The 27,758-nt window shown below is 41.5% G+C and overlaps 1 protein-coding gene across 9 annotated transcripts in view; it reads left to right on the top strand.

Moving 5' to 3' along the window:
* The window catches only part of NGF (nerve growth factor), a 169,560-nt gene that overhangs the window by 39,758 nt on the left and 102,044 nt on the right, over positions 1 to 27,758 (top strand). Inside the window, exon 2 of one of the 9 annotated variants that reach the window (XM_077295011.1) lies at positions 26,571 to 26,726. The exons of the other annotated variants lie outside the window; for them this stretch is intronic. The gene's annotated coding sequence lies outside the window, so the exon portion shown is untranslated. The remainder of the gene's footprint in view (positions 1 to 26,570; positions 26,727 to 27,758) is intronic. 9 annotated transcript variants of the gene reach the window in all.

Genomic DNA, 27,758 nt, shown 5'->3' on the forward strand with positions numbered 1-27,758 from the left:
GGGAGAAGTCTTGGATACGGTCGTGGGAAGAATAGATAAGAGGGGAGTAGAGAAGGAGATATTGTGGGGATTGAAGGTTGCGTGTAGGTAAGTACTGGGAGACATGTCACAGATGTATGGAGGAGACAAGTTGTGGATGGCTTTGTATGTCTTAGTAAGGGTTTTGAACTAGAGTCTCTGGATGATAGGAAGCCAGTGAAGGGCTTGGCATAGGGGAGAGGCTGGGGAATAGCAGGAAGACAGGTAGATTATTCGGGCAGCAGACTGTAGGATAGATTGGAGTGGTGCCAGATTGCTAAAGGGGAGGCCAGAGAGTAGGAGGTTGCAATAATCAAGGCGAGAGATAAAGGCGTGCACTAGTGTTTTTGTGGTTTTGTGGTCAAGAAGTGCACAGATCCGAGAAATATATTTGAGTTTGAGACGGCAGGAGGAGGCAAGGGCTTGGATATGTGGCTTGAAAGAGAGGGCAGAGTCGAGGATCACCCCTAGGAACTGAGCATGCAGTACTGGGGAAAGTGAGCAGCCATTGACATTGATGGATAGGTCTTGGTGGACGGGTAGAGTGAGATGGGAAAAGATGCTAATTATGCAAATTGTCTCTTCAGAGCGGAAAAGAGCTAGAACTCTAGTGCCACCTATTGGAAGGTAGCAATCCTACATGTCAATGTTGACTCTTTAACGAGCCTTGTCACATGACTTGAGATAATAGCCGAACCAGAAGATGAATTCAGTTTTTTCCATGTTCAGTTTTAGAAAGTGAGCAGAAAAGAAGACTGAGATAGCAGACACAGTGTGGGATTTTGGAGTTGTGAGTAAGGAGGTGAGGTCAGGTCCGGAGAGGTAGATCTGCATGTCATCGGCATAGAGATGATACTGCAAACCGTGGGATTCTATAAGCTGTCCCAGGCCGAGGGTGTAGATGGAGAAGAGTAGTGGTCTTAGAACTGAGCCTTGAGGACCACCGACAGACAAGGGGCGAGGTGAGGAGGAGGTGTCGGAGTGGGAGACACTGAATATTCGGTCTCTTAGATATGACAAGATCCAGGATAGGGCCAAGTCTGTGATGCCAAGAGATGAGCGAATCTGTAGTAGGAGGGAGTGGCCCACAATGTCAAAGGCAGAAGACAGGTCCAGGAGATGGAGGACAGAGTAGTGTCTCTTGCTCTTGGCAATTAGTAGGTCATTGGTGACTTTAGTTAGGGCAGTTTCAGTTGAGTGATGTTGTCGGAAGCCAGATTGTAACTGGCCAAAGAGGGAGCAGGAGAGGTGGGAGGACAGTTCAAGATTCACAAGCTGTTCCAGTAGTTTTGAGGCATAAGGGAGAAGAGATGTCGGGCGATAGCTAGACCTAGAAGATGGGTCGAGGGAGGGATTTTTGAGGATGGGTGTGATCTTGGCATGTTTGAAGGATGAGGGGAAGACACCAGTTGTGAGTGAGAGGTCAAAGAGGTGTGTTAGGTTTGGGATGAAGATTACAGCAAGGTTAGGGATGAGGTGGGACGTTAGCGGGTCAAGCGTGCAAGTGATGAGGTGTGATCTTGACAGGAGGGTGGAGAGCTGATCTTCTGTCATGGTGGAGAAGCTGGTTTTGGAGGAACAGGGTTGAGCAGCTAAGTGGGGCATTGGGCGCAGTGGGCCAAAGCTTTCTCTGATCGCATTGATCTTCTGTTTAAAGAAAGCGGTAAAGTCTTCAGCAGAAAAGAGATTGGAGGGAGGAGGTGCTGGGGGACGGAGCAGATACTTGAAAGTGTTGAAAAGCTGTTTAGGGTTGTGAGACAGGGAGGATATGAGAGATGAGAAGTAAGTTTGTTTTGTGGCAGTGACCGTGGACTTGAAGCTGGCAAGGGACTGCTTGTATGCAATGAAGTGGTCGGCAGAGCAGGATCGCTTCCATCTCCACTCAGCGACCCTGGAAGCTGCTTTCAGTTCTTTGGTGAGGCTGGTCAGCCAGGGCTGCCTGTTGTTTGTACGAGTTTTGCTATGCATGAGGGGGTCGGCCGAATCGAGTGTTGCTGTTATTGTGGTGTGTTAAAAAGAGGCAGCAGCATCTCTGTCATGAAGGGAAGTGATGTCTGTAAGAGGGAGAAGGGGGTTGCGCACTAGGAGAGGAGAGGGAAGAGCATGTCAGTAGGTTGTGGTCAAACACGTGGAGGGGTAAGTTAGTGAGATTAGTAAGGGAACATAAGCAGGTAAAAATAAGGTCTAGTGTGTGACCATCTTTGTTAGTGACTGCAGAGGACCATTGAGTGAGGCCGAAGGAGGCAGTGAGCAATAAATGTTTAAAGGGATTTGATGTGAATGTATCAGTGGGGATATGGAAGTCACCCATGATGATAGTGGGGATGTCAGCAGAGAGGAAATGAAGTAGCTAGGTGGTGAAGTGGTCAAGAAAGGTGGAGATTGCTAATTCTGGGGGCGGTAGATGACAGCCAGCTGGAGGTTGGAGGGGGAATAGATGTGGACAGAGTGCACCTCAGCGAGGGAAGAGTAGTGGAGGGTGGTAGCAGGATTGGAGTAAAGGAGCAGGTGTCGGACAGGAACAAGCCAACTCCACCACCTTGGTGTTGGGGCAAGAGGTGTGAGAGAGGTGGTATCCGCCATAGGAAAATGCAGCCAGAGAGGCTGAGTCAGAGGGGGTGAGCCAGGTTTCAGTGATGCCGAAGAAGGAGAGTTTGTTGTGATGAAGAGGTCATGGATAAATGGAAGCTTGTTGCTGACGGAGCGTGCATTCCATAGTGCTCCAGGTAGGGGGACCGGGGGAGTGGGTGCTGGGTGAAAGGGTATGAGGTCTTCATGGTTGGGAAAACATGTAGAGGATCGTGGTAGAGGGTTAGAAATCTGTGGGGATATATTGAGGAGGGCCAGTATTTGGGGATACGTCACCTGCAGTGAGGAGTAGCAGAGAGAGTGTTAGAAGGTGGGAACAGGATAGGACATGATGCCGCAGTGTGTGTCTGGAGAAAAAGGATTGTATGTGGAGGAACAGCAGTGAGGAGAAGGTGAGATGGCTGGCAAGGATGGAGGGTGAAATTACTAGTTCATTACTAGGTGGGGGGATTACAGGAGGTAGTGAAAAAGAGAAATAGTATAGGTGTGAAAGAGAAAAGAAACTGAAACATGGTAGTGGTTTGATATTCCGTTACCTTAAAGTCAAATTCCAGTCTAATTCAAGTCTAATTTAGAGTAATGTAATTAGAAATCTGTAATTTGAAAGATGGAATTTGAAAGATGCCTGAATCAGACTAAAGTCTGGATCAGACCAATGCCTTTGAATATATCTGGGATTAGCACTGCTCAGCTGTGAAAGAATGTGGGCGAATTAGTTAGTTGAGTGAATTTGCTCGAGTTCCCTCTTATTCGGCAAGCTATAGCACTTCAACAGAAGCTTTGCTACTGTGGGGGCTGCTTCTATCCGCTTTTTCTTTTTCAGCTAATACAAGCATGCTTTTTAATTGACTATATAGGATTTTCATACAGGAGCCTGAGGTGCCTGCACCCAAAAAGGACTGTGAACTTTGAAACCAAGACTGTGAATACACTGAGGACTATTTAACTACAACTCATCACTTGATTGAATTGTTTTGTTACCATTCTATTAGTATGATGTACACAAGTACCTTGTATCATATATATTGATATTCTTTCAGGTGGTCATCATCTACAGTGGACTGTTTAATAATATAGCTTCCTTTACAGCTGGGCAAGGTGTAACTTCACAATTGGGGCTAAGAATAATTAGTCCACGGGCAAAGTACAATCTGAGGTTTTTCATTCTTAGCTTGTTTATGTTTATTCATCACCTTGTACCTTATATATTGATATTACTTTCAGATGGCCATCATCCGCAGAGGGCTATGCAATATTGTAGCTTTCTCTACAGCTGGGCAAGGTGCAACTTCAAAATTGGGGCTAATTAGTCCATGGGCAAAGTGCAATATATGGTTTTTAATTCTTAGCTTGTTTATGTTCTATTTATTACCTCCAGTAAACATATGTTCCTCCTTTAAGTCTCATCTTGCGCAAGTTTATCTCTAGAATAATATTTACACACCGACAAATACTGTGGTTATTGTCTAAATTTGCAGCACTACGAGACGATTTATACTAAGCGCCGCTGCAATACATAAACTAAGCTATAACACTTACCGAATAAGCTGCAGAGGGAACCCGGTTTCCTGGATCGTGCCTCCTGATCAGCTGGCACGCTCCAGGTATCCAGGTTCCCTTTGCAGCTTATTCGGTAAGCGCTATAGCTTGCCGAATAAGAGGGAACCCGAGCAAATTTGCTCATCTCTATTGTTGATAAGACCATGACACATGGATGTGTGAATCTACCATTATTGCTATTTCACATGGCCATCAGTGCTAGGGCTGCAATTTCAAACACTACCACTAGTCTCATGACCTGAACTAACAGCATCATAGGTAATAATGATTCCAGTATAGAAAAATGATCACCTATTCACTGCAAAATTATAATTTTATTATAGATGTGAGGTCAATCTCTGGGATGTCCTCTGACTGCCAGAACAAGGGACCATTTCACCCCTGGGAACATGACCATGGTCAGGAGTAAGAGAATAAAGCAACCAATTGTACATATTCCCTGCTGTTCCATTGTTTATAGTGTAAATATATCTAATACATTACAAGTATGATTGACATGGGAGGGACACACAAAGTTGCTTGCAGATTAGTATTGCAAGTAACAACACAATAGAGTTGGCAGTGCTAGCCAAAACTGTTCACATATTTGCTCAGAGCAGCTCTTCTTCTTTGATCCCAAATTAAAAATATTCTTCAGAAACCTTGTTTTTAATCAGTAAAAGTGATTAAATGTAGATCAAAGAGCAGAATGGTGGAATCTTCATGTCCATATGCTGCTGTTATGGATACACAAACTTGTATGAGGTCTTCTAATATCATAGATATTTTTAGTTTAGATGACAGCTATAATACCAAGCCTACAAAACAAGATATGGCAGAGTGAATGGGGCACATGTTCCTTTTTAGATGATAGAATTCCTTTTGCAAAATTTGTCTGAAGGTGCTATCTCATGCAGAATAGAATGATGACATTTTGTTAATTTATGCATGGCTACCTGAAGTTATTTCATCCTTAAAACAAATCAGCATTACCACATTAACACAACTTAGATGGAAATGATTGGAAATAACCACAGGCCATAGAACACAAGAGGAAATTAAATGTTCCTTTCCTGTTCCTGCACGCAGCACGTATTCCTCCCATAAAAGTGGTGATAATGATGTCAAAGCTAAGTTATCATCACTTTTTTTGTGCCAAATCAACAATTCTAATATTAAACTGTGAATAGATTTATTTTATGTTACATCATGAGTGTATGGAGGATATAAAATAACAAAAATATAAAAATACAAAAATTCTCCTCACTCCTCCAAGCATTCAACAACTCCTCTTTCTCATACTCACATGTCATCATTGAAAACAGCACTTGAAACTTGTCATGTAACACAATTGAAATTCATATATTTTAACATATTTACCAATATTATTTAATTATTGAATAATTTTAACCTAGACCAGGCCATAAGAAGATTTACCAAATTTATCACAGTGGAGCATGTTGTATGAGAGATGGTACGTTAGAAGTTAGGCAATTTTCTCACTGTCAGGCCATGTTCACATGTTCAGTATGTGGTCAGTATTTTACATCAATCAGAGGAAAAGTATAGTAGAAACACATCACCACTTCTGTAGTTTTCACCCACTCCTGGTTTTGGCTTACAAATACTGATGTAAAATTCTGATCAACTACTCAACATGTTAACGTGGCCTTAGCGTGTAGTCAGATTATTATATAAATCAGTCCGAAATTGATCGGACCGCAATGTTTAGACTGGCCCCGGCTCTCCCAACCTAACAGCTGCATAGAAATACATAAAGCTGTCACTCCCGGGTTGGCAGAACCAGCGGCCAGTCCATGCATTGCAGTTCAATTGATATAGCCGTTTCACTGTGCCCTCACATCATCTCTAAGTCTGCTTACTTTTAGTCCAATTTTTTCATCTAAAAGTTGTCATCAACAATAACAAATCTGGTGTATTTTACAACCAGATGCATCAATCCCTCAATTTTTTCTACTTTTGAAAAGTGTGTAGCAAGACGCTAGCTGTGTCTGTGGACAATAAATATACTGTATGACATTTGGATCTGCATTTTTTGGCACATTACAGGAAAGAATTTTGCCACCTGCCCTCAGTAAATCTGCCCCAATATATTTAAACTGAATATTTACTACGTATCAAACCTGATGAATTTCAGAAACTCTCATGTTTTGAACAATCTGGAAGATTCTGAGGGTATGTGCACACGCTGTGGATTACTCTGCGGATTTTTCGGACTGATTTTGGTAAATCCACAGGTAACCCACACTGTGGATTTCCTGCAGAATTACCACTGATTTACCCCAATTTTTTTGCAGATTTTGTGTGGATTCCACCTGCGGTTTTACACCTGTGGATTACTATTATGGAGCAGGTGTAAACCGCTGCGAATCCGCACAAAGAATTGACATGCTGCGGAATAAACAACCCTACATTTCCATGCATTTTTTTCCGCAGCATGTGCACCGCGGATTTTGTTTTCCATAGGTTTACATGGTACCGTAAACTCATGGACAACAGCTGCAGATCCGCAGTGTCAAATTTGCTGCTGATCCGCAGCAAAATCCGCAACGTGTGCACATAACCTGATACCATTGTCACAGCTTTTTTTTGCGCTTGTCATCCACTATGTTTTGCATTCATGTTGTATTTACTTTTTGCCATTTTTTTTCTCATTTGTTTTTTAAAAACCAAAGGAGGCAAACTGAACTATCTGCTTTTCCATTGACACTTAACAATGGATCAGTTAACAGATGGATTCCCGTTTTGATGGATTGCTAAAGCTTTCACGTCAAGTTTGGTCTACAAAAATGTATGTCAATTTATATATTTTATGTGATTATATAGCGCAATTAATTTTCACAGCGCTTGTGAGCCCCAATGAGTATGTCTATAGGTCTATACTGTGTCAGAGGAAATCCGCATAAACACAGGGAGACCCTGCAAACTCCATAGAGGCATCAATGGTGGGATTTGAATCCAGGAAACCAGCGCTGCAAGGAAACAGTGCTAACCACTGAGTTACTATAGATTTGATATAAAATAAAAAACTGGTGCACAATGTTTTTTTTTAAACTATAACCTCTGGTCTCCAGGGATCAAATGTGTTTTGTCCTTTTTACTGGTTAGCAAAAAAGGTTTAAAGCTAAATATAATCTCTGAACACTTTGTGTTCCTCAAAATAATTACCTTGTGTGCCTCTATGTATGAATTATTCACACATTACAGTGGCACAAAAAAATTCATTCTGTTGCTGTAAATGAGCAGCGTATCTTCATTTTGAAAATTGCTTACAAAAACGGATAGCAAATGTTGTATCTTAAGCATAGCTTTCAATTTAGACTTTAGTCTAACATAAATTAGACTTTTGGGGCTCCTCAGGATTTAGGACTTGAGCGAAACTGCTATTCCTTTGCACCCTATAGCAAAGTCCCCGCTCAAATCTGTCAGTTTAGAATCCTCTTCTATCCACTAAAGTACACATGATTAGCTCCAGTTTTGCCATTTATTGTGAAATCCCCTTTACTTTTCAGGCCAGTTTCCAACAGCTCAAACTGCATTGACTATGTATTAAAGAGATTTTAGAGATTATACAAAAAGAAACAAGACTGATATTTTAATTCCTTGATGATCCACCACAAAAGTTGTAGCTGTCTTCCATTTTTTTTGCATTTTAAGAGATCAGTATGTGACTGCTGTCTTAAATCGTTAGCTTCCGAAGTTACATGCCTACTTCTGGTATCCTTGTTCATTGATGGGGTGATGATGCTATTGGTAAGAAATGGGACTCTCTAATCACTGAGGATACTGATTGTCTGCTGCAATCACATGCTAAACCCTTGAAAACATGGACTTGGCGAAACACCACCAGCATTGTGGAATTTTTGTTTTACATTTCCATTAAATTTTTTTGCTTGTTTGTTATAATTAGACCAGAAAAGTTGGACAATTTTTTTTTTCTCAATTGTCATCTGTGTGCAGTCCATGAGCAATCTGTTTTTTTTTACGGCAGTGGCTATTAATCATTCACAAGACCATTTGTAATTCTGTAACATAGGAAACTGTAATTTATCCATCGGATAAATAGGATCCATTTATCGGATGCTGTACTGTGTCTCCATACGGCATCTGATTTTTTTTTTTCAGGCACCCATAGATTTGAATGAGGGAGCCTCATGCTGCAATTTTTATTTATTTATTTTTTTCACGCTTAGATTCCGTCAGTGAAAAAAAAAATCACTCATCTGCACTGACCCATTGAATAGCATTGGTCCAAGTGCTGTCTGTTTTTATGAATAGCAGTTTGACTGAAAATATGGTCCTGCGAACGAGCCCTTAAGATAATAAAAAATATAACTGATGAATAGACATCTTGGTTAAGGATATGAATTTTCTGATACTTTCATCGCCATTAGATGTACATTTATTTATTTTTTCTTTAACGAAAAAATGTGCTTACAATTTCATAAACTATAGAATTGTGGTAGAGACTACTTACAAGAGTAACACAATGGATTTCCAGTACTCGGCCCACAGCTAATTTAGTAATCTGTAGTCACTGGATGGGATCCCTGAGATCCTCCTTCTACCTGACGGCATCCATGGCTCTTCTTTTGCTTAACCAGGCTAGCGTGACATCACATCTGCATCACGCCATAATGATGATGTAATGCCAGGCTAACCATGTGTGACTGCAGGTAAGCCGTGGTTCTGAAGGTTTCTGTCCTGCGGCCACAGATTACTGAGGTGGCCAATGGACCAGGTCTTGCCAACCGGAGTACACCAACTCTACTACTTAGAGCAATTTTTACTAGGCTTCAAGGACATCAAGAGCACTCAGAATAATATTTGTCTAATATTAATGACTGAATGTCATCCTGTACAATACTTGCTTTCCTAAAAGGTTTTACCACACCTTTCGTGCTTTGTCTGCAAAGCTTTGCATGCTGAAAGATTCCACTATAGTTGTTTAGCTGAATTAATCTGTGACTTCTTTGCCTTCAAAATGTGAATGCACAACAATAATTAAATGTGACACCTCGGCCTAGAGCAAAAATAAGCATTGTTAAGGTGAAGGTAGTTTAAAGACACACTGTGCTAAGATAGTGTACATACTGTAAGATGGGTGTACTGTGTACCAAATATACTGGAACACAGCTGACAATACTCATCCCCATTTTCAGTTTGATGAGACCTGTTTCATGCGGTTTGTTTTTGCTTTTATTTTCCTTTCTACCCAACTGCATGCTTGTTGGTTCAAGTCACATTATTTTGTCCCATATGCTTGAAATAATGAGCCCTTACATCCCCAGAGCTGGAATAGAGCTCCTATTGATGGGTGGACCAGAAGTAGGCTATTTAATACTTGCTGCCCATTATTCATACATACTGCTAGAAGTGTTCTGCTGACAACCCCATGCTCCAACCAAACCCCACTGAGCTGACAGAAAAAGACAAAGGTGTACTGTTAATAGGATTATGTGAATGAATTCCTATCGTTGTGTTCATTTAACCTTCAAAAAGTTGTAGTTCACTTTAATATTTTGTAATCAAGACTGAACAGTTTTTTTATTTTTTTATTTTGTGTATGCATCCAGCCTTCAAGAATGGTGGAGTAGATACATGAGTGTCTGAGGTTATAAAGTCATAATACCCTGCACCCTAGTTACCATTTGGGTCAATGGTGGAGCCAACCCAGAGCGATAACTGAGAATAAGTATATCATGTTGCATAACATCCCTATGAAATTAAACTCTGTGGTAGAACTGGGAGTCATGTTCACCCAATCTTACTGCTTTTCATTCTGTAGGCTGCAGGGTGTTTTTACAAAAGTGTGTTTTTAGGCATGCGACTTACAGAACGGTAGAAGGATGTATAGGACTGCTCACTTTCAATCCTTTTTGTGGTGTCGGAAGCAGTTTTGTTACCACTCATTATACAGTCATCATCATTTCCCAGCTGTTTCCGTGGCCGCCTGCTCTGCAGCATACGTTTTTAGTGCCGGCCTTCAAAGTGTTGGGGAGTGATTACAGCTGTGCTCGCTGTGAAGTTTGCAATCTGCTCCCTGCACCACCCTGATGACTGGAAGAGAGCTACAGGGAGAATATGTTATTTTCCCCCTTTAGCTGCTGTTCCAATAAAGCAGCCTAACATTATTTTAACACTATTTATTTGCAAATTGCTGATGCACATGAGAAATTCCATTTAAAGACTCTAGAACCCAACCAGTTTTCCAATAATACTATAGTTATGAGGACCAGAAGAAGGAAGCTAATAACTTCAATCACTGTTTCTTTAAGAATACATTTTCAAGAATGGAATAAAATTGTATTTAGAAGTTTATTTTGTCTTTCCTCGTCCGCTTTAATTTTTACTTGTGTATTTTTAGAAATTATTTATATTCATGGCACTATATGGTACCTACTTAGCTTTCACATGGCTAGCAATTGCTAAGTATTACTAAGTATTAACCCATGGAAATGTTAGACATCAATTAACACCGGTGCAATTAGATGTGTTTATTTTTGTCTCCAAAGTGTAGACTTCCTGTTTTTATGACACTTCATAAATCTGCCCAATTTTTTCTTATAAAGTTAGACAGGGTAAAACAAAACTAGACAAACAAAAATTGCATCATATATATCATGATGATGCATACTGTGTGACATGCTAAAACATTGGCAGGCATGTCTTATCATTATTCCATCTCATGGACGGCATGCTTTGAATTGAAGATTTCTAAAATATATTAATCGTGCTGATTTTTCTAGGCTCTTTCCAAGAGGTTTTTTCTGAGAGGTATTAATCATCACTCATCATATATTTGGCATGCACTATATACACCATTTCATTTTTTGTGCAATTTGTGCCAAATTCTGGTACACTTTCGCTAAACGTTTCATACATTTTGTAGTGTGTGGTGTGTTTTGTGTATATGTGTACAATGCAGCCATAAAATATTGTAGACATTCACACAATAGCATATGTACAACTAGGCATGAGCTTAATTATGTGTCATGCTCATTGTTTTCCTGCACTCTACTTTTTTCAGCGTAGGTAATTAGACCGGTGAAGATTAGTTATGAGTGCGTATATTCGTTGCTCGGGTGGTCTCTGAGTATTTGTTAGTGTTCGGAGATTTAGTTTTTGTGACGCAGCTGCATGATTTATGGCTGCCTGTTTCTTAGGGAATGTATTCAGCTTGTCTAGCAGCCGTAAATCATGCAGCTGCGTCGACAAAAACGAAATCTCCGAACACTAAAAAATACTCTGACATCACCCGAGCATGCTGGGGGAGACCGGAGCAACAATGCCATTCGCTCCTCACTAGTGAAGATCTGACTCCCAACACTCCCATGATCAGATGATTGAAAGGTCTGTAGCACAGATGAACTGGCACTTGAAGGACCATGGCAGTACTATTCTCAGCCAATATAAAGTGTGCAAAGCATTGCCAGTTCTGATGAGCTGTGGACTCTTCAATCAACTGATCAATGCTGGGGGGGCAGTCAGAATCCAAGAGCTTTGATGTTGATGACCTATTATAAGGATCAGTTTATAAACTCCAAGAAAACCCTATTACACTTGATTAACAATATTGGCGCTTAATATCATCCTACCTAAAATATTGCCCTATTTTATTATTTTATTAGAAAACCTACTTTTCAAAACTGCAGATAGGCTAAATTTATAGACAAGATCTTTCTCCAAGTTTTTTTTTTTTCCAGTACGATACCACTCAAAGATCGTTGGAGGTCCATGGTTTAAGACCCCACTGTTTATACAAAAAATAATAGGCCTGTACTTTCTATTGTATCCATATTCCTGAGCAGAATGATTGGTGAGTAGTGTTGAGCATTCCGATACCGCAAGTATCGGTTATCGGCCGATACTTGCAGTATCGGAATTCCGATACCGAGTTCCGATACTTTTGTGGTATCGGAAATCGGAATTGGAAGTTCCCAGTGGCCGCCGGAGGGGTGAGTATATCCATATTTTTTATTTTAATTCTCTTTTTTTTACATGAATATGGATCCCAGGGCCTGAAGGAGAGTTTCCTCTCCTTCAGACCCTGGGAACCAACCAGGATACCTTCCGATACTTGAGTCCCATTGACTTGCATTGGTATCGGGTATCGGCGATATCCGATATTTTTCGGGTATCGGCCGATACTATCCGATACCGATACTTTCAAGTATCGGAAGGTATCGCTCAACACTATTGGTGAGACTCTCGGGACCTTACCCTCATCAAACCACTTGCAGTTAATAGGGCAAAAATATTGATGGCCATCAAGACAGGAAGCTACTGTAGGTAGTTATTATTATTTATTATTATTATTGTACATTTTTATAGCGCCATTTATTCCGTGGCACTTTACATGTGAAAAGGGGGCAAATATAGACAAATACAACTAAACATGGACAAACAACAAGGCACACAGGTACATAAGGAGGGAGGACCCTGCCCGCGAGGGCTCACAGTCTGCAGGGGATGGGTGAGGATGCACTAGGAGAGGGTAGAGCTGGTTGTGCGGCGGTTCGGTAGGTTGTGGATCACTGCAGGCTGTAGGCTTGTCGGAATTGGCGAGTCTTCAGGTTCTTTTTGAAGGTTTCTATGGTAGGCGGGAGTCTGATGTGTTGGGGTAGAGAGTTCCAGAGTATGGGGGAAGCACGGGAGAAGTCATGTATGCGTTTATGGGAAGAAGAGATTAGAGGGGAGTGGAGAAGGAGATCTTGAGAGGATCGGAGGTTGCGTGTAGGTAAGTACTGGGAGACCATGTCACAGATGTATGGAGGAGACAGGTTGTGGATGGCTTTGTATGTCACTGTAAGGGTGAACTGGAGTCTCTGGGTCATAGGAAGCCAGTGAAGGGCTTCGCATAGGGGAGAAGCTGGGGAATAGCTGGGAGACAGGTAGATTAGTCGGGCAGTTGCTTATCAATCCACATTTCTATAACCAGAATATTCTATCAAGTGTAGGTAAGCATTTCTAATGCTGCCAATTATGTCAATGATGTTGAGTTAGTAAAGATTTAGAAGTTTATTTTTTTAGAAGATTTAGAAGTTTAGACAGAGTACTAAGCTTTAGACCTTTAAACTGTAATAGATACCACTGGTAATTTTCTTTTTCTTTTTTCTATACCAAGTTGTCGGGATCGGTTTTAAACCTATTTGTAATAAATTAATGAAGCACCACTGGTATTTCTGTATAATTACTGGAAAATTGAGCGCATATAATAGTACTATAATAACAATGCACAACAAAGTGATGTCTCGCACCTATCCAAAAATCTCTGTATATCACTATGCGGTAACATGCTGTGACAAGCCATGGAAACGTCATAAAGAATGGTTTGGGAAACCTCCCAATTGCTCAAACACTTGTTTGACCAGACAGATTACTTGTTATATTATAATACATTCACATACAATCGCTTCTGCACAGGACAGAATTTCGGAGCGGTTGTGTTTGGTACAGCAATAAAAAAAAATTAACTCTCCCAATGGCAGTACAGATAATGTACATGCACTAATCTATATGGTAAACATAAGCCCTATATAGTGTTTGATGAATCTATACAAATATGCCTGAGCCAAGGCTGTCATACATTAGTATATGGACAGCACTGACAGTTGTGTTTTTACTCCTGAGTCCTTACCAATGTGAACTGTTGCACTTGATTATTGTATTGTCTGTTGTTCCAGTACATCTTTCTATGCGTGTCAAATAATGAAGGTTTAACATTGTGGCAAAAGGCTGTACTTTCTTTTTTTTTTTGCACCCGCTGTGTAGGAGATGCATTTACAAAAAAACACTTTGGCTGCTGCAGAAACATTGATTGCAGTTTGGCTTTACAAGCTAAGAACTTTTGGCTTTCACCGTAGAAACATTTCCCTAAATGTTTTTATATGAAGATGTCTTCAAAAGTTTTCCTGAAGCGATTCACCATGCTCTGTACTCTTATTATCTTAAAGTGTGAGTACACAAAAAATGGACCCATTTATTTAATATGTTTTGCATATATAGAGCTATCTTATTTGACAGCACTTTACATACATTATCATCACTGTCACCAATGGGGCTCACAATCTAAATTCCCCATCAGTATGTCTCTGGAGGGTGGGATTAAACTGGAGTACCCGAAGGAAACCCACACAAACATGGGGAGAACATACAAACTCCTTGCAGATGTTGTCCTTGGTGGGATTTCAAACCAGGATCCCAGCACTCCAAGGCAGCAGTGCTAAATACTGAGCCACTGTTAGGGTTGGTGGATTGCACTAAATAAAAATAAAGTGCAATCGCAACCCGTGGTCCACTGTGCAAAGATGATAAACTGCTGCTAGTGAGCGATGACGGAACAGACTGCGAGCGATTGCCTGGACATGCTGTGTTAACGCCACACAGTGTGACCGGAACACTAAGCACCAAACTCCATAAGTCCACAGAGAGGTACTGAACCAATGTATACTGAGTGTTATTCCCTGTTAAACATCACAGGGAAAGCATGAGGAAAAAGCTTGCTCTGCAACTGAGCTATGTCAATCGCAAACAGAAACGAAACATGCTGAGCATAATACCTAGGCTAGGGTTGAGCTTGCTCTGAAACTACAGTGCTAACCGCACATATGTAGGTAACAGATGCTAAGCCAAGCGGTTAATTGCCCCCACTGATGCTAGCTGCCTGTCTATGTGTAAAGTCCAAAATCTAGACACACACAAAACACATGTAGACAGAGTGGTAGAGTCTCCACTCACATAGCCACACATAAATGATACTAGTGTGCCCGCTGGCGCCATTGGAAGTCTTTTATACAAAAGACTCCACCCCAAACATGCCCAGTCGGCTGAGACATCGTCCACAGGCTAATCTGGAGCTGCCACATCACCAGGGCTGGAGACGTCCGACCACCAATAGCAAGACGCCACATCACGGATATGGTCAGTAAGGTGATTTCTGGACTTAGACACCAAGGCGTCCGGTCACCACTGTCTATTGCTGGTTACCATAGACTTGACTGGAGAGCCAGCAGTAACCAAAGAAACAGCACGAGCCTGAGCAAGGTGCTGGGACCAACGTCTATGCTCAGCAGCACCCGCAGCTGCTGAATGGGAGACCGCAGAGGCAGATAAGGCTTGGGATCTATCCCGATGTCTAACAGCCACCATGCTGTATTCTAAATAAATTTCAAACTATGGCACTGATAGAATTTGTGAGTTTAGACCTATTTATTTTGTAAAACCATAAATCATCCATACTCCTGTGACTTCACTCATAGGTTTCTGTTTCTACTCTGTTCAGGACCTTGTTTTTACTTTCTTTGAAAGTTTCAAAGAGTTGCCACTTCATTGGCAAATGTAATGGTTGCCCACACCAATCTGTTCTGCTGTGACACTAGATGTCATAGAGAAAAATGGTAAAATCCATAAGTACTTCTCGGGAGAGGGGACATATTACCCTCATGTAAGGAAAACACATGAGAGGAGAGCCGGGGATACAGATATCACCCCGCCGTCACCAATCTGTGATGGAGCTTACATAGTCACAGCTCTCTGGTGCCTCCCTTACCTTTAGGTCAGTCAGGGAACTGCACGTAGAATAAGTAGTCGCTGGAGAGGCTGCCTTGTCACGTACTGGTTATCTGGGCACTCTGCATTGAGGGCGGTATATATATCACCAGTCCCAGGCCAGAAATATACATATAAACCTCCATCACTGCCAGGATCACCCAAAAACACCAGGAGGGTATGCTGCCACCAGTTTCTCATTAGATGTAAGCCCGGCCCATTAACAAGCTTATATCGGGTCAGAAACCAACCCCAGGTAGCGTATAAGTACAAGCCGGACTCATGGATGTGGGGAATCGGGTTTCGAGATAAAAGAGCAGCCCAAAATGAATTGATATTTTAATTGCCAAAAGGCGCACTAGATACTACAAATATGTACAGAGTAATATACAGGTATTACAGCCAGAAGTACAGATAAAAGTAGGGTGCAGGTTTGGATTGCAGTTAGCTGTATGTGTCACGTTACCGTTCCGTATAACTTGTGGATGAAGGGAAGCTCTCATATCCACAGACATCTTCTTAAGGTACCTTCACACTAAACGACTTTGCAACAATAACGATAGTGATCCGTGACGTTGCAGCGTCCTGGATAGCGATATCGTTGTGTTTGACACGCAGCAGCGATCTGGATCCTGCTGTGATATCGCTGGTCGTTGCTGAAAGTCCAGAACTTTATTTGGTCGTCAGATCGGCGTGTATCATCGTGTTTGACAGCAAAAGCAACGATGTGAGCGCCGGCCGTAAAGCACAGCACAGCGGTGATGTCACCGCTGTGCTCTGCTTTTACTTTACGGCCGGCTGGAGCTCACAGTCAGTGCGGGAAGCAGACGGCCAGGGACCTGACGGACATCAGAAGGTGAGTATCTACTATTTTTTTTTACATTTACAATGGTAACCAGGGTAAACATCGGGTTACTAAGCGCAGCCCTGCGCTTAGTAACCCGATGTTTACCCTGGTTACCCGGGGACTTCGGCATCGTTGGTCGCTGGAGAGCTGTCTGTGTGACAGCTCTCCAGCGACCACACAGCGACGCTGCAGCGATCGGCATCGTTGTCGATATCGCTGCAGCATCGCTTAAAGGGCCACTGTTACCCCCTCCAGCCGTTATAAACTAAAAGAGCCACCTTGTGCAGCAGTAATGCTGCAGTCTAATAAGGTGGCTCTTTTAGTTTATGATTCCGTTATTCCCTCAATAAAGCGTTTTAAAATTTGCCCTAACTATCTGTCTGCAGACCTGGAGGCGGTCCGAAGCCTCCTGTGTGAATCTCCCAACGGCCGTCACTCTTCTCTTCTGGGGATGTGTGTTATGACCCCAATGGCAGAGGGTCTCAGAAATAATTACTAAGTCTGCAAACACAAAAAACCAGCTCATAGGGCAGTGGTAACTGAACTGACCATATATCTAATCCTAGCACCACAAATGGCAGCAGCCGGGGAACGTGCCTACGTTGGTTCTAGACGTCTCGCGCCAGCCGGAGAGCTAACTAACCCTAGAAGGGAAAAGAAAGACCTTTCTTGCCTCCAGAGAAAAGACCCCAAAAGTTGGATACAAGCCCCCAACAAATAATAACGGTGAGGTAAGAGGAAAAGACAAACGTAAGAATGAGCTAGGTATTTAGCAAAGAGAGGCCCACTAGCTAATAGCAGAATATAGTAAGATGACTTATATGGTCAGCAAAAACCCTATCAAAATATCCACGCTGGATATTCAAGAACCCCCGAACCGTCTAACAGCCCGGGGGGAGAACACCAGCCCCCTAGAGCTTCCAGCAAAGTCAGGAATCACATTTAGTACAAGCTGGACCAAAAATAAGAGCAAAACAAATAACCAAAAAACAAAGAAGCAGGACTTAGCTTAAATATGCACGAACCAGGACCATCAGACAGAAGCAAACAGAAAGGATCTGATTACAACGATGCCAGGCACTGGACTAAGGATCCAGGAAGTTTATATAGCAACACCCCTGGACTAACGACCCAGATGGGTGCCAAACTGAGGAAAGACAATCCCAGAGTCATAACACTAGTAACCACAAGAGGGAGCCAAAAAGTCTAATTCACAACAGATGTGGTCGCCGCCCCCTTTGCGCTGTTTCTTCTTAAATCCGGCGCCTGCGCTGTGCTTGCCTGCCTGTGACAGGCGCAGTCTTCATTGTCCGTCATAGGTCAGATGCAGGGTGCCTGACTGCGCCTGTGCGGGCAGTGCGGCCACCCTGTTGCTGAATCCCCGCCCCGCACTGTGTTATTCTTTATGCACAGTGCGGGGCTGGGGTTCCTGGGCATGCGCACTGCGCTGTTCAGATGCTCCCCCAGCTTAGACGCTCCCCCAGCTCCCCCGCCTTCCAGCGTTGTTATTTGCGGCTGCTTCATTCCAAACGCTGGCAAGGAAACCTGTATATTACAGCAACGCTGGAAGGCGGGGGACCGGGGGAGCGTCTGAACAGCGCAGTGCGCATGCCCAGGAACCAACAATGACAATAGCTAAATGTATGTAGCTAGCTTTTAACCCCTTGCTCACCCCCTCCCATATTCGCCACCGCCCCTCTGGGTTGGACTGAATTCTCCTCCCTTGACCTCCTAGCTGAAATAAGTCCAAATATCTTGTAAGGGTCATAACTTCCTAGTGGGAGATCCAAACGGGATGACTGACATCTCAACGGTTTCATTGGGGCTGGACCGATATGGAGAGTCCAAACTTGAGTCAGCTAAGTGGTTCTGGAGAGCCAGTCTCGATAGCTCAGTATCCGGGACCATTTGAGAAAGATGAGATGCAGGGGTGCATGCAGAGGGCTCCCAGTGGTTTGCTGGAATATTGGATTTAACCCTGAGATGCATGGTACTCTCATAATTCATCTGTACCTGTCAGAGCCCAAGTGTCTAGAGCTTTCATTGATGTTGGCCTCCTTCCACAAAAGACAGCAAGGGGTCTCAGCTCTGCCCCTCCTTGCCTTCATTAACATGTGGCCTCTAATTCTCTGGCCATATGGTAAAGTTCTATTCTTTTGAGAATTGTGCACTTACCCAAGGGTGGGGGCCTCAACCCTTCTGCGGAAGGGAGATCTCTGGATAATTTATAGAGCCTGCATTAATAAATCCAAAATGGAGTCTCCCTCCCTCACACCTCACATTGAATATATGGCAATAATTATAACTGGGTAATTGAGAAATAGCTGACACTTCAACTTCCATAAAATTAAGAGCTCCTGCTGTGAATGGGTAATAACAACAGGGGATCTGCTGAGAGCCAGCCACCGAGTCTAGGGTTCATAAAGATGGAGAAATACAATTCCATATTTTTGGCATCATGGAGAGGTGACGAACATGATGTATGCACTCATATCACCATAAAGCTAGCCTAATACCTCCAACATAATTTCAGCAGATGAATGATGCTATCCTTGCCACGTTTCATCTCTGTAGAAAGGTAGAGTCATGATAGGAAACATGAAAATAATATCTCCCACCTGGGACCCCCAAGGATGAAAATATCCTGAAAGTTGGAGATCTCATAATCTTCTAAACACCAAGCACATCAAATGACCAGCCCCCCATACGAGCTCATGGTGGGGATCTAATAAAAATCAGATTTTGTTTTTTTGTCATGTGTCAGTTCTGGAAGAAACAGTGCTCTGTGGTTCTGTAGTTTGCTCTAAGGAGTTCTTCCCTCCGCTAAGCTCTGAGCCATTTCCGTGACAGAGACTTAGGACTTTTTCTTTTGTTATCCTTTTTCTTTTATGTGATTGTATATACCATAATGTATTTTTCTCATTTTGTAACATCTTTGTATATTTTTTAGAAACACTGCCTACTTTTTTGGATTAAATATGTGAAATGTAATATCTCCATTCCTTTTGCTCTGTAAATTGCATGCCTGAAGCCATACACTACCTTTTGGGTGTCCAATTATCAAGTGTAAACGATTGGTAGTGGCAGCTAGTTTTTCATGGGTTATGGGCAAGCTTGACGGTGTGTGTGTGTGTGTGTGTGTGTGTATACACTGGTCAAAAAAATAAAGAAAATACTAAAATACCACATCCTAGATATCACTGAATAAAATATTCCAGTTGCAAGTCTTTATTCACTACTTAGTGGAATGCATTGAGACAGATAAAACATAAAAATGATCTATGTAAATCAAAATAAATATCCCATGGAGGTCTGGATTTGGAATGATACTCAAAATCAAAGTGGAAAATCAAATTACAGGCTAATCCAACTTCAGTGGAACTGCCTCAAGACAAGGAAATGATGCTCAGCAGTGTGTAATGCCTCAACGTGCCTGTATTTCCTCCCTACAATGCCAGTGCATGAGTCTGATGAAGCGGCTGATGTTCTCCTGCGGGATCTCTTCCCAGACCTGGATTAAAACATCAATCAACTCCTGGAAAGTTTGTGATGCATCATGGCATTGGTGGATGGAACGAGACGTGATGTCCCAGATGTGCTCAATTGGATTCAGGTCTGGGGAACAGGCAGGCCAGTCCACAGCATCAATGTCTTCATCATACAGGAACTGCTTACACACTTCAACCATATGAGGCCTAGCATTGTCATGCATCAAAAGGAACCCAAGGACCAGTGTAACTTCATATGGTCTCACAATGGGTCTGATGATCTCATCCCAGTATCTAATGGCAGTCAGGGTACATCTGGCCAGCACATCAAGGGCTGTGCGGCCCTCCAAAGAAATACATCCCCACACAATTGCTGACCCACTGTCAAACCGGTCATGCTGGAGGATGTTGCAGTCACAGAACATTGTCCACATCTGTCACATGTGTTCAGTGTGAACCTGATTTCACCTGTGAAGAGCACATTGCACCAATATCTAATCAGCCAATCTTGGTTCTCACTGGCAAATACCAATCGCCCTGCATGGTGTTGCGCTGTTGGCACAACACCCACTTGTGGACGTCAGGCCCTCATACCACCCTCATGGAGTCTGTTTTTGACAGTTTGAGCAGACACATGGATGTTAGTGGCCTGCTGGAAGTTATTTTCCAGGGCTGTGGCACTGCTCCTCCTGTTCCTCCTTGCACAAAGTATGGGCTAGTGGTCTTGCTGCTGGGTTGTTGCTCTATTACGGCCCCCTCCACATCTCTTGGTGTACTGGCCTGTCTCCTGGTATCTGCTCCATTCTCTCGACACTGAGCTGACAGACACAGCAACCCTTCTTGCCACAACTTGGATTGATGTGCCATCCTGGATGAGCTGCACTATCTGAACATCTCTTCTGTAGGTTGTAAACACTGCATCATGCTGCTATACTTCTAGAGGTAAGAGCAATGACAAAATGCAAAAGTGACCAAAACAACAGCGAAAAAGGATGAGAACAGAGCAATGGTCTGTAATCAACACCTGCAGAACCACTCCTTTATTTGAGTTGTCTTGCTAATTGCTTATCTTTACCTGTTGCCTGTTCCAGTTGCATAACAGCAGGATAAATTGATTTACAATCAGTGTTGCTTCATAATTGGATAGGTTGATTTCACAGAAGCATGATTTAATTGGAGTTACATTGTGTTGTGTATATGTGTGTATGTGTGTGTATATATATATATATATATATATATATATATATATATATATATTTACTGTATATATATACTGTACATTATAAATATTCCTTACAGTTGAATAAGATGTGAATATACTATACATTATACAATCACTGTGAGCTCCCTAATATCTGGCCTAGTAGTAAAAGCAGCCACGGCCTCGTCCATCAATTATCAGCCAACTGCATAATTTGCTTGATAATTGGAGGCATTGGAGTGCTGGTACGTGAACATCAGGCAACAGTGGGGAGATATCTCTGGCATCTCCAGGCTGTTCCTTGACATTAGACACTAATGAAAAGTGTCAGTTTGTGTATGTGCATGAAAATATCTCCTTTAACGATCCCTTCACGTGACCACATGTTGCTAAATGATGCAGCAATTCTGGAACCTCCATTTTCACAAGGAAGGAGTCACACCACTGCACTTTACTGGTGAAACTAAAATGGAAATACAATATGTAGCAGGTACAAAGCTTATTTTTCCCATCTTCTCTTTTCGTATCTGAGTCTTCTATTTTTGGCAGTTCTTGCTTCCTTCATAAATTACACTGAAATTTCCTATTTTTTTTTAATGAAACAATCAATTTTGGTTTACTTAAATTATATATTTTTTTAAATGCTTTCTAAATTTTTCCTTATATACACGTCAAATGCAATTCTCGTCGGTTTGGAATGATGAATTGTCAGTCCTTAAAGTGGAGTAAAAGTGTGACACCATTGTTCTCAACAGCAATCTAGGAGTCAGAGATGCTTCCAGGGGTCTTCTCCAAGCTGTTCTCCTTACATTCAGCCCCTTCCCCATCCATTTTGCCATTTTCACTGACCACCTGGCCTCGTTGCAGGGTCTGCCAGAAAAAAGCTTGGCTTTCCCATTGACTCCCATTATACTCATTACACAAAACGAGCATGCGAGTATTAGGAATTGCTCGGTTCGAGTAAAGAGTACTCTAGCATTTTAGTGCTCGCTCATCCCTAATAATATACTATGCAATCAAACATCAACTTACAAAGAAAACATTGGTATATCACATCACAGCAACCCCCTCATCCCTGCTGTATGTATATTTTGTATTACTAAAGATGTGCAAATCAAAGCAAAGTGACAAATACTGCTTTGCAGGTGGACAAAGTAGCTCTGTGTCAAAAGGCTTTACATGACAATGGAAGTACAATATTTCCCATGCTATATCTACAGTGGCCTGTAAATGTCTGGTCACTCCTGGTCAAAATTGCTGTTATTGTAAACAGTTAAGCAAGTTGAAAAATAAATGATCTCTAAAAGACGTAAATTAAAGATGACACAATTCCTTTGTATTTTAAGGAAAAAATATATGCAGTATTTTCGTGTTTTACATTTTAAAAATGACAAAAAAGGAAAATGGACCAATGCAAAAGTTTGGGCTTCCATGGTTAGTAGCCAGGAGCACCCCCTTTTGAAAGTATCATAGCTTGTAAACGCATCATAGCGTTCATTTCTTTTTTTTAGGGATTTTCAACCATTCTTATAGAAAATTCTTCCAGTTCTGTGAGATTCCGGTGTCGTCTTGCATGCTACGCAATTTTGAGGTCTAGCCAAAAATTTTCAATAATGTTAAGATCAGGGGATTGTGAGGGCCATTGTCAAACCTCCAGCTTGTGGATTTTGACATGTGTTTAGGGTCATCGGTATCCATTTGTAGAAGCCATCCTCTGTTCAACATCAGCTTTTTAACAGATGGTGTTATGTTTGCATCTTGACTTCCGCTGTTCCTGTTAACTGCCATTTATTAATTACATATTGAACTGAGGAAAGGACAAGCTGAATACGCTTTGCTATACTTTTGTAGTATTCTCCTGCTTTGCGAGCCTCCACCATTTTAATTTTCAGAGTGCTAGATAGCTTTTTAGAAGAACCAGTGGCTGCTGTTTATTGGTACAAGGTTAGAGGAGGCTGGGTTTTAATAAAGCTGGGAAATTTGCTTCACCTGGTCTTTCCTAGCAATGATGGTGAACAAGCCATAACCCTAACAGGCTAATTAAGGTCTGGAACCTTGGTCAAATTTATCTGAGCAGACAAATCTCCGAGGGTGGTAAAAATTTTGTATCAATCCATTTTATTTTTTGTAATTTTTAAAATGTAAAAGGAATTATCATCTTTAACTTTAAGCCTTTTAGCGATCATTTCGTCTTCAACTTGCTTAACTGTTAACAATAACTGTGTGTAAACGTTTACATGCCACTGTGTATAATTTGAGTTTGCCACAATCCATGGATATGACCATGATTAGTGGACATATTAGCATCTGTGGGTAAAATTATGGATATATTTGTGTTTATTGCATGGTCTAGCATAACTTAGATTGGCAACTTATCTTATTGATTAAATGGGACAATACAACTTAATGAGGGATCTTTTTCTATTGAGTTGTGTTGATGCTTATTGGTTCCACTTCCTCTATCATGATCTTAAATCTGCTGCAAGGACTAAACTGATAGTTGCATTATTGTTTTGTTTTAATGTGTTCATCACTGCTGTTTGCAAAGATCTCAATGGAATCTAGAGAATCCACATGAAATTACAAAGTCTAAATGCAGATACAAATTCCTCTGTAAAATTGATCCTTTCCACGTCATCCTTCTGCTCATGACATCATTAATTCTCAATGATGAAAAGATAATGGATGATTAATGAGGCATGTAACCTTGGTGAGATAAAGATTTACTAAAGAAATGCAGAAGTTATTGAAGATCCATCATGATAAAAATTTTCTCACAAAGTGGAAGGAGACTATGCTCAAGTCAGACTGTAAACATAATGTTTTCACATGAACATTTTTGCAAATCTCTAGCACACATAAAAGCCAAAAAGGAGCAAAAGCACAGAATGCATTTACACTTACCGTGATTTTTGCGGGTCTTTTTTGCGGGCCATATCTCCATAATTTTCCCATTTTGTCGCAAAATCAGGCAGCAAAAATCTTGCGGATCGCTGTTTTTCAGGATTAGAATAGTAGGAAAAAAGTAGGGACAAAAAAAACGGCTATCCACAAAAACGGAATTCACGGTGCACCGCAAAAACAAGCTTCTTTTGTTTTTGCGGCCCCATTGATTTTCAATGGGTCCCGTGTCCGTATGCCATGAAATATATCGAGCAAGCTTGATATTTTTTCATGGCTGTAAATACAGCCCTCACGGCCTTACGGCGTACGGCGCTCCTAATAATTTTTGCAACCCATTTTTGCGGCCCCATAGAAATGAATTGGGGCCCCAAAAACAGGCCGAAAAAACACGGCAAGTGTAAAACCGGCCTAACACAATTTTTCGACCTCCGAGTTTATTTCTTCTTGATTAAATGTGGCACAAGCAAAAGCACTTATAGTAGAGGTTTTGCCATGTATTATGAGTGATGTTGACCTCTTATTGATGACAGTCTGTGACATGAAAGACTGTGTCAGATACTGACCACAAATCAGTTGTAGAAAAATGGGATCGATGTGCTAGACATTATTTGCTCTTTGTCAAACACAGTTGATAGTAATTCTTGTTTGTGCCAAACAACATTTTTGTTTCCTATTGATAAGCCTATCTCATAGATCAAGGTAGAAGCCAAGACTGTCAATTTGTCTCTTTATTTCAGGAATGACAACATTTACAGACTAACCCAGAAAGATAAGTTGCTTAAGGTACCGTTACACTAAACGACTTACCAACGATCACGACCAGCGATACGACCTGGCCGTGATCATTGGTAAGTCGTTGTGTGGTCGCTGGGGAGCTGTCACACAGACAGCTCTCTCCAGCGAGCAACGATCAGGGGAACGACTTCGGCATCGTTGAAACTGTCTTCAACGATGCCGAAGTCACCCTGCAGCACCTGGGTAACCAGGGTAAACATCGGGTTACTAAGTGCAGGGCCGCGCTTAGTAACCCGATATTTACCCTGGTTACCATTGTAAAAGTAAAAAAAAAAACAAAAAAACCCACTACATACTCACATTCTGATGTCTGTCACATCCCCCGGCGTCCACAGGGTTAAAACTGCTTTCGGCAGGAGCGCTTGCTAATACTGCGCTGCTGCCGAGAGCTTCCTGCACTGAATGTGTCAGTGCCGGCAGTAACAGCGGTGATGTCACCGCTGTGCTCTGCTTTACGGCCGGTGCTGACAGTCAGTGCAGGAAGCTCTCGGCAGCAGCGCAGCATTAGCAAGCGCTCCTGCCGAAAGCAGTTTTAACCCTGTGGACGCCGGGGGATGTGACAGACATCAGAATGTGAGTATGTAGTGGGTTTTTTTTTACTTTTACAATGGTAACCAGGGTAAATATCGGGTTACTAAGCGCGGCCCTGCACTTAGTAACCCAATGTTTACCCTGGTTACAAGTGAACACGTCGCTGGATCGGCGTCACACACGCCGATCCAGCGATGACAGCGGGTGATCAGCGACAAAATAAAGTTCTGGACTTCTAGCTCCGACCAGCGATATCACAGCAGGATCCTGATCGCTGCTGCGTGTCAAACACAATGAGATCGCTATCCAGGACGCTGCAACGTCACGGATCGCTGTCGTTCTCGTTGGAAAGTTGCTCAGTGTGAAGGTACCTTTAGAAAACTAAACTTTCCGGTGTATGACCAGCTTGAGGCATTTACTCTGTTTCCAATAATACTGTCCCATTTATCAGCTCTACTTCACTGATAATACAGCCAATGAGCACTTTTTATCTGGATGTACCCAAGTTTTGCAATGTAGTGTTTGATCAATTTTTTTCTAGTTTGTAAAACTTCAACTTTGATCATCTAGCAAGACCTCCCAAAACACATGAAATACTTTTCAAAGTAAACCAAATGCATTTGATTAACAAACTCTGAAGGCTTTTTTTTTATTCTTAGTGGTTATGGCATTTTTTGCATACTTTTCTAGTCTTGAATGTTTGTTAGTTTTAACTCTTGACTTCTCTTTATATTCTTCTATTAGTTTTAGTTGTCTATGATACATAAACATTTATTTTTAATGCTTAGAACACTGACATTCACATGAGCTTTTCAATGCTTCTTCTATGCATTTATATGCTACTCCAGTGTTTTTGCCCCTCTCCTTTACAAGGTGGGCCTGTTTTTAGGTTGGCAAAAGGAGGTGCAAGAATGAAGTAGAAGATTTGTAAGATCTGAGGTAAAAATGAGTCATATGGACTTACTAGTAGCTATAATAATTACTGTATGTAAGGAAAATTATAATGTCAAACAAATGACATTAGTTTAAATTTGCCATATGATTGACACTACAAAAAGAGCATAACCTTTATTTACTCTTACTACAGGAACTCGGAACCTTGAAGAGTGAGACTACAGAAGCTGTCATTACTGACATCTTAGCTTGGTGAGCCAGAGCTTCAGAGCTTGGGCAGATGGTCCTTTGTGGCTCGGCTGCGCATTTTCTATTTACTATAGTGAGAGGCTTGGTTGGAAGAAACAAGGTATTTAATATTCAAGGTTCTCACTCCTAATTAGCTCACAGTCCAGTCACAGATTTGGAATTTAAATATTACAAACTAGGCCATCCTAGAAACTTGAGCCAAGGACCTAGTGAATAAAAATATGGGTTACACAAGGGAAATGTGTTCGCATGTGGGGGTCAGCTTCACCTGGATGTGATCCATTAATCTTTCTCCTTCCCTCAAGGAAACAGAAGAATAATTTTCTTATAAGCACTGTATTTTTTTATAATAAAGCTTACAATTTTAATAAGGTTGGTCCATTTGCTCTAAAGAATCCATAGCCTTTCAGAAAGTGTATGGCTTTATGACAGTTGGCCAATAATTATCTATCTATCTATACACACACATATTTTTTTGACTCGTCACCCCATGTGTTTGAGTGGGGGGGGGGGTGGACTGGGTTTGGGTGTGATTTATGCTCACTTTGTAGCCTATAACAAAGGTGCAAAATTGAGTCAAAGGAGATAAATTATCCCTTGCAGTTGCTGCCCATGTCACATGCTGTGAAGTGTATACCTTAAACTGTAGTATTGTGAACCAGCGTTTGTTTGTTGGTGGTCAAATTTCTCTAATGAGCTTTCATCTTATGCGTTAAAATGGAGCTCTGTTTACCAATGTGACCTCAGAGATTATGAATATGATTCACTGTAAAATGCATCAATGGAATTTTAAAAGTAGTTGGCTGTAATTTGACAGTCCCTTTAAATAATTGAAAGTCTACTGAAAAGTAGTATGGGGTTAAAAACCAATAATAATAATCTCTACAACTAGGAGTTAAAATAATGGAATGTGAACTGTGTGAAGTGTTTTCCCAGGCTAAAAGGGATTAACTGTTATAGTAAAAATCAAAATGAAACATGATGATGATCAGGCAATGTGATAGATTTTCTGTTTTGACTTTTTTTTTTTCTGTTTTTTTCCTATTTATCTTTTATCTTGTTTCTTACTGTTTTTATTTTAAAAGTTATGTTGTGGACTAAAGTTTTTTTGCAAATATTTAATATTTATCTC

The sequence above is a fragment of the Ranitomeya variabilis genome, chromosome 3 (assembly GCF_051348905.1).
Source record: "Ranitomeya variabilis isolate aRanVar5 chromosome 3, aRanVar5.hap1, whole genome shotgun sequence".
NCBI classification, from domain to species: Eukaryota; Metazoa; Chordata; class Amphibia; order Anura; family Dendrobatidae; genus Ranitomeya; species Ranitomeya variabilis.